Source organism: Pogona vitticeps, chromosome 1 (assembly GCF_051106095.1).
Source record: "Pogona vitticeps strain Pit_001003342236 chromosome 1, PviZW2.1, whole genome shotgun sequence".
Lineage (NCBI taxonomy): Eukaryota > Metazoa > Chordata > Lepidosauria > Squamata > Agamidae > Pogona > Pogona vitticeps.
The window spans coordinates 342,228,526-342,243,999 of record NC_135783.1 but is presented as its reverse complement, the minus strand read 5'-3'; the positions used below and the strand labels follow the sequence as shown (position 1 = coordinate 342,243,999).

General features: G+C 43.2%; 1 protein-coding gene and 1 non-coding gene across 4 annotated transcripts in view; one reads left to right on the top strand and one right to left on the bottom strand.

Annotated features, from left to right (window-relative positions):
* KIF26A (kinesin family member 26A) overlaps positions 1 to 15,474 on the bottom strand; it is a 228,826-nt gene that overhangs the window by 160,844 nt on the left and 52,508 nt on the right. The window lies entirely within an intron of this gene.
* Positions 1,374 to 1,489, top strand: LOC140703602 (U5 spliceosomal RNA). The gene has a single exon (XR_012082909.2). It is a non-coding gene; the product is annotated as a U5 spliceosomal RNA (small nuclear RNA).

Below are 15,474 nucleotides of genomic sequence, written 5' to 3'. Positions count from 1 at the left end.
CACCATCTCTACTCAATTTATCTGAGCCTTTTGGGATCAAACTCAGGTTGTGAGCAGTACAGTACTGCAGTTTAACCACTGTGTCATAAGGCTACATGTTTAAGTCCAGAGAACCTGCTAGTTGACATTTCGCAGAGATCCCTCACATGAGAACTTTGGGAACGTGAAGCCCCCAGCAATGAAGCCATCCCAAAGGTTCTAAGAGAGCGCATGGGTTCAACTCTGCTCAGTCCCTTCACGGTGCAACATCACAGCAACCGATCATTGTCATGACATTTGTAGCGCTTTTTCTCCAAAGAAAACTCTCGGCATAATTATCCTAATTTACCCAATTCACAATCTTACCAATCGGTTAAGTTATTGTTATCCAATTTTTTTTTCCAGAGGCCTTTCCCAAGATTATTGTGCCTCCTGCATGTGCCTATTTGTGTAAGGCTTTAGGCACTAGCTTGCACACCACCAACCAAAAAAACAAGAAAAAAAGAGGGAGGGGGGGGTCTGAAATTATCTAATGCCATTCTGAACAGGAAGCTCAAATGCTCCAGAGAAAGCTGAAGCTCATTTCCTAAAGGAGGTCCATTCACAGATTGCAGAGGGGCCCTCTCTCACATCTGTAAAACCTAACTTTAAAAGGCAGAAGGTATTAACATACCTTTCACATGCCCGTTTTATGACTTCCTTTAGTAAACGAGAAGAAACCACATGGAGAAGGAGGTGGAACACCCGTCTTCTGTTCCTCCCACAAGCTGCAAGAAAAGCTGTATTCAGCACACACAGTAGTTCCCTAGATCATTCTACCTCTGGGAACAACATCACTTAACATTTATCCTGCATGCTAATTCGACTGTCACAGCTACAGCTGTTAACTGCGGTACCAGTAATGCATTTTTCCATGTTCACACAGACATGTAGAGTATCCCAAGGGGTAATTTACACCACAAAACTCTTTCTACCAGATCCTAGTTTTGAATTTGTTTTACGTCTGACACGGCTATCTTTAGTTTTTATCTAGACGAGAGACATTTTAAGAACTCCAGGTGCTGAGTTCAGTGAAAAAAGGATAGGCTGTCAGCTTTGCCAAAATAATAATAATAATAATAATAATAATAATAATAATAATAATAATAATAATAATAATAATAATAATAATAATAATAATAATAATAATAATAATAATAATAATAATAATAATAATAATAATATTTTGGCAAAGCTGACAGCCTATCCTTTTTTCACTGAACTCAGCACCTGGAGTTCTTAAAATGTCTCTCGTCTAGATAAAAACTAGAGATAGCCATTGTCAGACGTAAAACAAATTCCAAACTACATGCTGAAGTGATAGCATTATTAGGCTAATCACAAAGGGAGGGGGGATACTCTGGTTTCTCTTCAGATCACATAAATCTTTCGCCTTTTACTAAAGATTTCCGTAGAGAGGAACGTCCAAGAGTTCTGAAGGAATTTTTTGAGGTCCCGCTTCGGTGGGGGGAAAAAAAACAAAGGGAGGGGGAAATGTACTTTCCAGATATGCATCAAGGCTGGCTCTAGTTTGAAACACTTCAGATGTATGGATACTATTCTGTAAGACTGAAATTATTTCAGACACTATACAGTAAGAATTCTGGGGTTGTTGTTTTCTACATAGCTATCAAGAGCCAGTGTGATGTAGCAGTTAAGAGCGCTGGGCTAGGAATCATAAAATCTTCCCTTGGCCATGGAAATTCAGTCACTCCTTCAATATCTCATCTATCTCTAAGTCCCCATAAGGGTCATCATAAGTTAGAAGCGACTTGACAATATGTAATAACAGAAACATACTTATATGTGCCCTTGATTTCAAATGCCCATAAGTCTTTGCCACACTTGATAACTTTTAAATTTACAACTGATTTTTTTTCCCCTCAGCAGTACAACTAAAATTTAATGTGTGAATCGGGCTCAAAAGCCATTTTGGAAACACATATTAATTACCAAGAACTTCTTGTAACAAGCTCATAATCTGTGTTTTGCTTATACCATATAAAAATGTTCAGGCTTTGTTCAAGGTTTTTGAATTTATTCATCTAACGCATTCACAAAATGATAATTATCATTTTATCTTTTATTGCTTACTGTTTATTTCAACTGTTATATACTATATTTGCCTTATTTGTCCATTAATCTCCCAGAATAATGTGTTACACTAATTGGGCAGTATAAAATGGAAGGAAGGAAGGAAGGAAGGAAGGAAGGAAGGAAGGAAGGAAGGAAGGAAGGAAGGAAGGAAGGAAGGAAGGAAGAAGTCTTTAGCACAACAGCTGAATCTGAATCCCAGTTGCCAAAAAGGTGGTTTTTTTTCTTTTTTGCTAAAAATAGCATTTTTTTATCAGCAACAAGAGCCTGTTATTTTCCAATTAATTTACAGGATGGCATTGAACAAATCCAAGAACGACTGCAACTGAAAACAAGTCCTTTACATACAACCTTTATTAGGCTCACCGGAACAAGTATTGTACGTTCAAATGCAGTACTCTGATGGGACATAACCCAATCACTGTAACTTTCTAAGCTCTCTCTTCACTTGTATCCCAGAACTATGATGTCACTGATATCTTCGGTTGACTCTCCTGACATGCACAAACAATCACTTTGGATTGCTGAGTATTCAGAAGAGGCTCAAGGAAAACATCAGAAGGGATTTGGCTGCCGGTACAGTTAGTTTCCAAAACAAACACTTGTTGGGAGGTACCAATGATTAAGAGGTTTGTACAGCAGAACAAGGAAAAGGAGCCAATTTAGTATCACCCACTGCTCAAAACTTTTACTCTTTTTTTGGCTAAAACTCCCAGTCATTGGCTAGGCTAGGGGATTCTGGGAGTTATAGTCCAAGCTCTGGAACCATCTCCTGTTGCTGCTGGATTTTGTGGCCTGTCCCTGAAAAATCTGCCAAGCAAAAACACAGCAGAGCTGACCTAGAAATATGTTAGGGGAGGTTCGCAAAGGTAGCAGGTACCATTCCCCAAAAAGTACATTTTCCATCTCTTTCTGACCCTTTTGTCTCTCGTGTTCACACAGACAGGTACGCAGCAGCTGGAGAGAGGAATCAAACGATAAACAAAGGCTGAGGCAAAAATCAGAGGATAGCAACTCAGAATAGCTTTCTAAAAATCCAAATCCTTTGACTAACCAAAATATATTTTGCTCCTCAGTGCACACGTACACTGTCAGAAACCTGCCAGTGAAGTTGCATTCAAAGAAAGTTATGTATAGCCTGCACATACCTGATACCAACGTTTCTTACTGATAAGAGGGTCAAGAACACATCCTTCAAAACCAAACAAACAAGCAAACAAAAAAACAAACAAACAAAAAGGCCCAAAGGCTTGTCTTTAATCCAAAACAAGAGTGGGCTGCACATCACCTGCAGGAGAGGTTATTAGCAAAGTGGCTGGAGCCATCATTGACATTCATTCATTCATTCATTCATTCATTCATTCATTCATTCATTCATTCATTCATTCATTCATTTATATCCCGTCCATCTGGTCGAGTAGACCACTATGAGCGGCATACAGGCTTCCCACATATTCTCTCTCCCTCCCTCCCTCCCTCCCTCCCTCCCTCTCTCTCTCTCTCTCTCTCTCTCTCTCTCATACACACACAGAGAGAAAGAGAGAGAGAGAAAGCAAACAGACACACTGAACCAGCTTCTTTGAGTGCTCAGAGGTATACAAAATCCCACAGAAGCACCACTTCACCACTGATAAACAACATGGTGGCTTCAACTCCATACACTCATCCTTCTCAACCCCTCTATAAAGAGACATCTCCAAACACAGTTTGACATCCCGTAAAGCTACTGGGATCCTCGGATGAAGATATTCCATCCTCTGCCTTTTCCTTCCCCATCTTCCTCCCTGCTCACAAAAGCTCTAAGACCACTTTGAGGTAAAACATGAAGCCAGTTCAGGCATTCAGTTAAAAAAAAAAAACAAACTAAAGTAAACATGTAAGGAAGAGTGTGCCTCACCCCCTCTATCCACGGTTTCATATTTGTGGAGAGCTACAGTCCAGAGAGAACAGCCTCCGAGATATACAGAGGTTTTCCACATTATTTATTTATTTATTTATTCATTTATTTATTTTTTACCCGCCCCTCTAGACAACATCTACTCGGGGCAGCTTAAATAGGTTAAAACACATTAAAACAGCATATAAATAACATATATAGGACAATTATTATAATTAACACTATCCAAGATGGCAAAACTCAAAAAACAGAAGAAAAAGAAAGAAAAAATCACTTAGTTGACTGGGGGGGAAGGCCTGTTTGAATAACCAGGTTTTTAGTTGGCTTTTGAAAACACCCAGCAAGGGTGCCAGCCGAATTTCAGTGGGGAGTGTGTTCCACAGCTGAGGGGCCACCGCCGAGAAGGCCCGGTTTCTAGTTTTCTCCTTCTAGGCCTCCCTCGGCGTTAGAACCCTAAAAACAGTCTCGATTTCTGATCACATGGAAAGGCGCTGTGTGTCATGGAAACTATCACAGACTGTCTCTCTCGGACTGTCTCCTTCTACACTGAGATTAAAAATCTTTATTTTAACACTAATATAAGGCTTTAGTTTGCCATTAAATCCAAACCAGCAAACAAAGCTGGATGACTAGAAGTCAGAATCAAACCTACATAGTGAGAGGTTCCCTGTGTGGGAAACTGAGAAGCAAACCCAAAACAGGTGCCTGCATGCCATCAAGCATGCTTAAGCCATACAGTGCACATTTAACAATTAGAGAATTAGCTGGCTCAAGAGCTCAGCTCTATCCACCAGTTGCCCCCATGACCACACTGTGAGGAGGACTGGCCAAGATGAAAGACTGTCATGCTTCACCAACAATACAGAGCCCACCTTCTAATTTTTTCTGCTAAGTGCTCCCATGCCATGAAATAGTATATTTATAAGGGAAAACCGAAATACTGTACAGTAGCACCTACTGGGGTATGATTGCTGCTGCCACTATCGTAAGTAAATGATGGTACCACTCTTAGAGGAATATCATGATAATGATTTCGGGGGGGGGGGTTAATCTGTTGGAGCACTTCTCTTGGCCCTCTTAGAGACTAACACATTTCATTTGCGACAAGCTTTCTTGAAATAGGCTTCAGTCCACAACAAGTGTTGTCCAATTAAGCTTGGTAGACTTTAAAGCTGCCACACAGCAATGTTAATGAGAGGATGCTCTGAATGTCAGTCATTATGGAAACACCTAACAACAACAAATTGCTTTTTGTGTGTGGCATGCATGACTATCCTAAACATAGGATAGGGTGTGTTTAACTGTGTTTAACTGGCTTGCTCCCAGTTGAATGTACGAGGGTCCAAAATGAATGTCCAAGGGCTCTTCCTAATGAGCTTTAAACAAATTGGAGTCCCACTGTGTTTCTAGTATGGGAGGAGGGAGGTGACTGAGAAATACCATCACAAGATAGCGACTTATGGGGAGGGGGGGAACGCAGCGAACCTTTCAAGCTCAAACACCCTTAGATTATAAGGCACCACATTAGTAGAGATCGCGCCTGCTTTTATTTAGACTGCCTACTGATTTTTATAAGAATTTCATGCTGTAAAATATGTATAGCATTTAGATGTCAGATTGAGTTAAAACAGAAATTTCTACCTACTCCACAAATGGGTTTTTGCGGCACTAGATTATGTTGTCTCAACTGTGCAATAAATCGCTCCAAGATCCACTCCTTAAAGTATCTTCCTGCTGTTATAGGCAAATATTCATTTTTTAAAGAGAGAGAGAGAGAGAGCGAGAGAGAGAGAGAGAGAACAGCATGTACATTTAATGTAGCTCGCAAACATGGAGGTGATTCAGCCTGACAGCTATAGAAACCACTTCAATTGTGTCTAGAATGTTAAAGCCATTATTTGCTTAGGGGAAAAGAGGTAGGGTGGGTGACCTCACTCCTTATACATTACATTTGCAATTAGAGAGGTAGGCATTTAAAAGATATTCCATTCCACCTGGCTAGAGAAAAAAGTATTCCACGAGAGAAAAGCACAGGGGCAGATGTGTTAAACTAAAACCTGAGAATAAAGGATAGGTCACCTGGCATGTCATTAAGCAGCTGGAGAAATGAGCCTGCATTTAATTTGCATATTTCAATAACCAATGCTCTTCTGAACCACAAACTCAGCTTGTGAGCACAGCTAGCTTTGTAGCCAATATGGGGCTTGTAAAACTAGAGAGATCCTACCATGCCTAAAAAGTGTGCATGTATATGTGAGTGGGTGGGTGGTATACACATAAATTCCTTTATGAACACACACTCATATATGATATCAATTAAACCAGGGTAGGACAATCCCCCTCTTAATTCATATACAGTGGTGCCTCGCTAGACGATTATAATCCGTTCCACTGAAATAGCTGTTTAGCGAAATCATTGTCTACCGAAAAGCATTTCCCCATTGGAATGCACTGAAAACTGTTTAATGCGTTCCAATGGGGAAGAATTGTCATTGTCTAGCGAAGATCGGCCATAGGAAAGCCGCTTTGTGAACTGCCGATCAGCTGTTTAAATAGCTGTCTTGCGAAACTTAGGTCCCGAAAACACCTGTTTTGCGAGCACGGAGGGAGCTGTCAAAACTGTTGTCTAACAAAAATTGATTTGCGAAGCAGGGACCAAACATTGTCCAACGAAATTCCCCCATAGGAATCACTGTTTTGCGAATTGCTATAGCGGTCGCAAAAAGTCAATGTCTAGCGAAAAAACTGTGATGCAGGGTAACTGTCTAGCGAGGCACCACTGTAATATGTCTGTGTATGCCATAAATTGTATATTGTGTGGCGTATCTGGTAGCCACACAGTACACAGTGGGATGGGCAACTTCATCAGGTCTGGGGGCCACATGCAATGCTCAAAATACAAAAGTTTTGGGTGCGGTGAGGGAACTAAAAATGGCCTGATATCCACTTCCAATTTTGAAAAAGTGATAGTTTTGTAGTGTTAAACCCTGAAATCTATTTCAAACAGCAATGATCAATGGGGGCCATGGCACCTTTAAAGGGCGCCACAGACAGGAAACTATCCTTCTGAGGATGGGAGAAACTTTTGGAACCGTTCTCAGTGAGATCAGGTGCCTTGATAGGAAGGAGTCAGGGTTTAAATTTTGAAGTTTCCTTCTCCCTTGAATTGCATGGGTTTGAACAGCATGGTTTTTATTACACACATACTTTTTGCCCCAATAAATAAATATTCCAATAAATAAATATTCAATAAATACTGTGTTCCTAAGGGGACGTGGTGGTGCTGTGGGTTAACCCACAGAAGCCTCTGTGCTGCGAGGTCGGAAGACCAGTCATTGTAAGATCGAATCCACGAGACCGAGTGAGCTCCCAACGCTTGTCCCAGCTCCTGCCAACCTAGCAGCTCGAAAGGATGCAAATGCAAGTAGATAGATAGGTACCACCATGGTGGGAAGGTAACAGCATTCCGTGTCTATTCGCGCTGGCCACGTAACCACGGAAACTGTCTTCAGACAAGCACTGACTCTATGGCTTGGAAACAGGGATGAGCACCGCCTCCTAGAGTCGGATATGATTGGACTAAATGTCAAGGGGAAACTTTATCTATACTGTACTGTGTTCCTAGCCACACAGAATCCCACGGGTTCAGCACTAAAGGCATGAATACGGCCCTCTTGTTGACAAACACCACATCTCTAACTCAGCCTCTAGACTGGTGTCATAAGGACCTTTAAGACTCATTACATATGGTACTGTATGGAAAGGATGAGAACCTGATAAAGAAAATTGTGTGTTAATCAAATGTTTATACTTTGTAGTTATGTTTTGGGGGGGATTCAAGACTTATATATGGAATTTGAACTACACGGGGGGCCCGGCACTCCTAACCCCAGTGTCGTTGAAGGTAGAAGTGCATCACTGGAATCATAGATGAAATTCCTCTGCCTACCCTGGCTATTTTGTGCCCTGGCTACAAAACATAATGGGATACTTTCTGTTCTGGTGGTGCTGGTAAAAGAAGAAACAGTTATGGAGTGTATGTTTATGCCCTCATAATCCTGCCTACTGCTACAAAGAAGACCAAGGTAGAAAAAAATACTGTAGCTTCATGACTGAAGGACTCTGCTGAACGAGAGCTGTAAAATTCATAGAAGACTCTACAGTAAGCCAGTTTCTGGTACTAGGTCTAGGGGTCAACTTGAAGTGTGGAGTGTGAGCAGAAGCCCATCTCCACACACAACCTCCAGTCAGGACTTTGCATGATTAAACCACTCTAGAAACATTTAAAGTAGAAAATGGTTTATTAACTTCCAGTTACCATTTGTGGTTACAGTCAGTAGAATAAAAAAAGGGGGAAATGCAGTCCCCAGCCTGTGGAAAGACCTCCGTATCTGAGTCAGAATTCAGAGGAAGAAGGCTGTCAACAACAACAAATGGAAGGAAGCAAACCAACAGGAAAAGAAGGCAGGGGGTTGCCTCAAACCCAAGACACGGCCAGTAGCAAAGAAGAAGCGCATTAGCCTATAAAAGCCCCCTCCCATTGACACCCAGTGTTAGTACATGAGGCTCCAAATATCAGGAACAGTGGTGATAATTTGTTAACAGAATTCAACAATCAACCTGTTAATTGCTAAGAAGTATCAGGCTCCAGCCAGGGTAATAAGATGTCTACCAAGTGCACTTGGTTGTTTACAGAAATCCTAAGGGTGGTTTCTGGGTCAGAGTCTGCAAAGGGAGACTCTTTTATACCCATAAGATATTACAGAAAGCTGGATTATATTATTAATACATGTCGTGTGCTAAGAAGCTTGATCTCTATTTTGATCCTTAAGAGATGCTCTCGGACTTATTTGTTTGTGTTTATGGAGCTGTGAAGGACAAGAGGCAGCTGGTGCGCCATCTCCTCCTGTTGAAAAGAACATCAAAGAGGAGGGAGGAAAAGAGAGACAAATTAGAGAAAGATACCAAACAAGAGAGGGTTAAAACAGAGGTTTGTCTGTCGGAGGAGGGGAAAAGTAAGATGGAGGAGCAATGGATTGATGTGTAGGAGGAGGATATAAAGGAGGGCACGGGTGCGTGGGATTTTCAAGTGGTAACGGGCGTGAGGCGAGATTCGAAAGAGGAGACCAAGGCAAGGGAAGTAAAAACTTATTAGAGGACTTCCCGAATCTAAAGGCCGGTGGGCTGTTACCAGACCCTACACCGAAACAAGAAGGTGTCGTCATCCAAGAGACCACAGAATGGACAGTGGTGGCGTTCCCGCGAGGTCACGGTCCTTGGAGGAAAGTTGTACGCCCCCATGCGACCTTCAACAAACCTCCAGCCGAGGGGGACTAGGCACGCCACCCTTGTTGTGGGACCATATGCGCGGGGAGAAGTGCCCCCCTTTGGAAGCCCACCGACAAGGAGCGCTTTGGTCCGGCTCCCCGGTTTTGAAACTAGACTATGTGGTTAAGCCATATGGACAAGCAGAGAGAAAGTTATATGGCTGGGACACGTTGGCACCCACAGAAGTTCTAATCGATACTCCTTTGCTGCAAGTTAATAAAAATCGTTCCGTTATGGAAGCTCAGACTCCTAGTATTTCTGCTTACATTGGTGAAACGCCCAAAATCCCTTACGGACCTTTTGACAGAAGTCAATGTTCTTTTTTTTTAAACAGGAAAAGGTATTGACTTACAACCTAGCAAAGGTACATCCAAAATTTACTTGAGACAGATGAGGAGCTGAAAATGGGGAGCTCAAAAGAAGAAAGAGGTGGAAATGGCAGTCCTAATCCAGCACAATTGAATACACAGGAATATAAACTAAGACCGTAGGACAGATGTATATAAAACTCTCTACCCAGACAAGACAAATCTCTCAATTTTGCTTTCTCCACTCTCCATGTCTTTTAAATCTCTCGTTCTTTCCAGCAGATTTCCAGAGAAATTTGCAAGTTCTGAGACGTATTCTACATGAATGTGTCAGGATTTTGAAAGTTAGGACAACCTGAAAAAGTAACGCTGGCTCTGAGATTCTATGAGTTGTTATTCAAAAAATATAATTACGCTCAAGCTCTCAGCAAGCATTCCTGTCAGAATAATTAGCTTGCTCACAGGAGCACAGTCCACAACAGATAAAATTGGTGTGGCTCGTATACAGAACGACGTTATTGTCTGTCATTACAGAAACATACCTTGCACCTCTGCCCCATGTGAATTTCATCACATATTATTGGTTTCTCAACAAACAATTGTTGTTGTTTTGACTTATAGATGACCCCATAATACTAGAGCACTCTCTACACAGTTTACAACATAATTAAGCAAGCAGCACTTTGCCGCACACACACACACACAGAGAGAGAGAGAGAGAGAGAGAGAGAGAGAGAGAGAGAGAGAGAGAGAGATGGGTGCTCCTTCTACTGACCTTAGAATGATGAAAGGCTGAGTCAACCTTGAGCTGGCTACTTGAACCCATCAGGATCAAACTCAAGTCGTGAGCAGACGCTTGACTGACGTAAAGTACATTTAATTTAAATCAGGCAAAATATGGTTTGCAAAATCCACTGTTTGGTGAGTTTAGACGGCCAGAACACTATGGTTTGCAAAAACTCTAGAATTAAAAAATGACCATCATTATCTGGGGTGGGGGGAAGCACACCAGAATCAGGCTCATTCATATCACAGCAAATGCCGGCGTTGACATCCCAAAGAGGTTATCCTCTAACCACGTTCCAGTTTCAGCTGCTTTTCTAGATTGTTATTTTCCTCTGTAATCCTGCCTGATAAATTCAACTGCTATTTCTACGAGATTGAAAGAGCTGATTTATTGGATTGAAATGTAGGAAGACAGGTGGGGGCATTTTTTTTTAAAGGGAGAAATTGAAGGAAGAATACAGGCGAATGGAAACTGCTTAGAATGACAAGAGCCACCTAACTCCACAGTTGTTCAAAGGCATCTATCTCCAGAGCCATCAAAACAACAGGTCACCCACCTGTAATTGTAGTTCTTTGAGTGGGCCTCTGTGATTCACACCTTGGGTGCTCCGCACCTGCGCGGAGCCTCATCGGAAAGTTCTAGAGATTCTGCGGTAGCAAAAAACACATTAGAATAAGGCCCCTCCCCCCTCATATAAGAACCTTGGTGCCAAGGCTCCCCTTTCAGTTGTGTCAACCGCCGCTACATTAAGCAGAATGGCGTGACAGTGGGGAGGACGGGTGAGATGTGTGAATTACAGAGGTCCACTTAAAGAACTGCAATTACAGGTGGGTAACTTCTCGTTCTTCTTCATGGCGTCTCTGAATCACACCCTGGGTGACTAAAAAGCTGTCTTACCCGGAGGCAGGGGGTCATGCCAAGGCAGAGGCTAGAACAGCACGTCCAAAGGCCGCATCAGACTTCTGCCAAAGATCAAGTCTATAAGGCCGGATGAAAGTGGACGGCTGTGCCCAGGTGGCAGAGGCGCAGACATCTGGAAGAGGTACGCTGCGTAGGAATGCCGTAGACATCGCTACTGCTCTGGTGGGGTGGCCGCGGATCACCTTCGGGACTGGTTTGCATGCCAGCTGATATGCGAAGTGAATGGTTGAAGCAATCCATCTAGATATAGTTTGAGACATCATAACGATGGCATCAGGTTGGTCTTGTTGTAGGCAAACCATGACCTTGTGGAGAAGCGGGAATGGCAGAAAAAGGTAAGTGAGGGTCTTGGGCCATTGGCCGACGAATGCATCTCCTTGGGAGTGTTTGCCAGTATTGTTTGCACTTCCGATTCACACAGGAGGCGAAGAGGTCGAGAGTTGGTTTGCCCCATTGTTCACATAGGCAAAGAAAAACTGATTGGTCTAACTACCATTTGTGAGCTTGAGAGTTTGTGTGGCTGAGTAGATTGGCCAAGTCGTTGTCATGGCCGGAAATGTTTAAAGCCGTGAAACAGATATGATGTGCTAGGCACCACTCCCAGAGGTCGTCTGCTAAACAGAGGAAACTTGGAGAGTGGGTGCCACCTTGTTTCAGAATACAGTACATCGCCATGATGTTGCCGGTGGCGATTTGTACCATCTTGCCAGCGAGATTTCTGAAAGCTTTGCAACCTTTTATAACTGCCAACAGCTCTAATTCATTGATGTGAAGCAATTTCTCTCTGGAAGACCACTTGGCATGGATTTTGGGAGACTTCCAGTGAGCTCCCCAGCCTGGTGTCAGTGGGGACCTGTATTTGTGGTCATGGTTGTTGGACCGGCCACCCGACTGATAGGTTGGGAGGAAAACGCCACCACTGAAGTTGGGAGGTGAGTTCTGGGTTGACCCCTAAAAGGGTGTGAAGAGAGTCTGTGAGCGGGTCAAAGTGGGCTAGAAACCACAACTGAAGAGATCTCATCTTGAGACGTACGTGCTGCACTACTGAAGTCATAGAGGCCATGCTGCCTAGTACATATTGCACAGTCAAGGCGAGTACCATAGCACGAGGGGTGAAAACTTGAAGTAATGTGATGAGATATTTTTTTCTCTTGTCTGGAGGAAGAAAGGCACGAGCTTGTGTGGAATCGATGCATGTGCCTATATAATGAATAATCTTTGTAGGTATTCACGAAAGCGTTCACGGTCGGGATCTAACGGTTTTGTGGGTTTTTCGGGCTCTTTGGCCGTGTTCTGAAGGTTGTTCTTCCTAACGTTTCACCAGCCTCTGTGGCTGGCATCTTCAGAGGACAGCACTTTCCTCTGAAGATGCCAGCCACAGAGACTGGCGGAACATTAGGAAGAACAACCTTCAGAACATGGCCAAAGAGCCCGAAAAAACCACAACAACCAATCTTTGTAGGTTTCAAATTTGATTTTTGCTTGTTGACAACGAGACCTAGATCGCAAAGGAGGGTAAGGGTAAAGTGAGTGTCTCATTGGGCCTTGCGACGGGAATGAGCTACAAGGAGCCGATCGTCGATATATGGAAATATGAGAATTTTTTTGCAACCTGAAGTAAGCGGCTACTGGTGCCATGCACTTGGTGAATACTCTTGGAGCTGTTGCAAGGCCGAAAGGAAGCCTTTTGAATTGGTAGGATTGTGATCCTAGCTGAAATTGAAGGAATTTTCTGTGTGAAGGATGTATGGAAATATGGAAGTATGCGTCTTGAGATCTATGACAGTGAAACAGTCGCTTTTGAGGAGTAAGGGGAGAACTGATTCAAGGGTAACCATACGAAACTTTGTGGTAATGATGTATTTGTTTAACTCTCGTAGGTGTAAGATAGGTCGAAGACCTCTGTCCTTTTTGTGTATGGTGAAATAGTGAGAGAAAACCCCTTTGTTGTCTTGTGAGACGGGTTGTATGGCATCTCTGTAGAGTAAATTTTTTATTTCGTCTTGTAGGTAGGTTGGAGATGGTGGAGTGATGACGTGTGTTGCCGGAGGAAATTGGAAGAAACTGATGTGGTAGCCGTCGCAGATGATGGACAGTACCCAGGCATCTGTAGTGATAGATTCCTAGACAGGTAGGTATTTCCAGAGGGCAGGATGGGTGGAGTGGTGTTGATCTCAGTCATGGGAGCATCAAACGTGATGATTGGGCTTGCGGTTGTTGCACCTAGTAATGGGTTATTGGTGGGGTTTATTTCTTTGATTTCTGAAATAGGGTGTATAAGATGTTTGTTTTGGAGGATCACGTTGGAATTTTTGATATGAGTTGTATGGTCGTCTCCACTGATTTTGTTGGGGGCATTGCTGGTAAGATGGATAAACTCCCCAATGTCTAGCTGCTGATCTTTTCTTTTGCAAGTTTTCCAAAATATCACCAGTTTCAGCATTGAAGAGGCCTGTCCCGTTGAATGGAAGGTCTTCGATATGTGCGTGGGAATCTTTAGCCAGGCCCGCTGTCCTTAGCCAAGAGAAATGTCATAAGGCTACTGAAGTGGCCATAGACTTTGCTCTGGCGTCTACCATGTGCCTACCAGAAAGCATCTGTTGTTCGGCAATGAAAGACCTTCTTGTTGAAAGGTTTGGGTGAGTACTTTTTTATCTTCTGGTAAAGATTTAACAAAGGTTGACATATTGTCCCGAAGGAAACATTGATATGCACCCATTGCAACTCGGTAGTTAGCAACACGCATGGTGAACGCTGCTGATGAATAAAGCCATCTTCCCATTGAGTCAATCATTCTACTGTCTTTATTTGGTGGTATGAGGGTTTGTCCATGTCGATATCTGGATTGTGAGGCTTCAACAAAAAGAGAGTTTGGAGCAGATAGTTTTTGAAGAAATAGAGCTCCAGGATCGTGTGTGTTGTGTGTGTTTAGTCGTTTAGTCGTGTCCGACTCTTCGTGACCCCATGGACCAGAGCACGCCAGGCCCTCCTGTCTTCTACTGCCTCCCGGAGTTGTGTCAGGTTCATGTTGGTTGCTTCGCAGACACTGTCCAGCCATCTCATCCTTGGTCGTCCCCTTCTCCTCTTGCCATCACACCTTCCTAACATCAAGGTTTTTTCCAAGGACTCTTTTCTTCTCATGAGATGGCCAAAGTACTGGAGCCTCAGCTTCAGGATCTGTCCTTCAAGTGAGCATTCAGGGTTGATTGAATCGTGTAGAGGTTATCGATTCATTTAGACATGGTATGGGAAGAGGCTGGTTTTGTCCAGGATTGTTGAACGGTGCAGAGTAGAGACAGAAGCATTGAGATGTATACTGGAGTAGTTGTATCTTTAGAGATTGGGTTGTATAGATGATCAGCCGGTTCTGTCGAAGTACGCTGGATTTGGAGATTGAGAGACTTAGCCATACAGATAATAAGTTGGGCATAGGTTTAGAAGTTTTCTGCCGGTGATGGTGGGTCGGCATCGACAAGGTTGGATTCCACTGAGGTAATACTGATGGCGTCTGAGGTCTGGATCCATGACTGGAATAATTCGGATAACGTTGGGAGTTGATGGATTGTCGACCGAATTGGGTGTCGATAGGTTCATAGTAGTGACGTGTGTGGCTCAATGTTGATGGAGCTGGCATGTCCATGGGCATTTGTCAGTGTCGTGGATTTTTCATACCGAGAAATGTCATCCGAGTGTCCATGGACGTTGTTTCATATGGTTGCACGCCAGTGTCAAACTCGGGGTCATAGTGATGTCGAGTTCGATGGTTTGGTTCTATCAGGCGATGGAAATTGTGCATCGATAGAGGGGCAGAAAGAGTGTCCTTGGACCAGGATGGATAGAAGATCATCTATATCAGAGCCTGTGTCTTAGTGATGTCAAAACAGAGGTTGTTGACAAGCTGGTAAAGCAGTGGGGTATATAGACGCTGGAGATGTTGAGCGAGATGATTTCCCTAATCTGGATTAGGGGAGAAATATCAGGAGGCTGGAGCTGTAAAAGCTTCGAATGTAGAAGAAAATTGCTTGACCATCCTGGGTCTTTTAGGTGCCAGGTAGGGAGCAGGTTGGAGTCCATGTGGGTCATAGCGATATGGTCATTTCAACACCGATGACTGTTGAGAT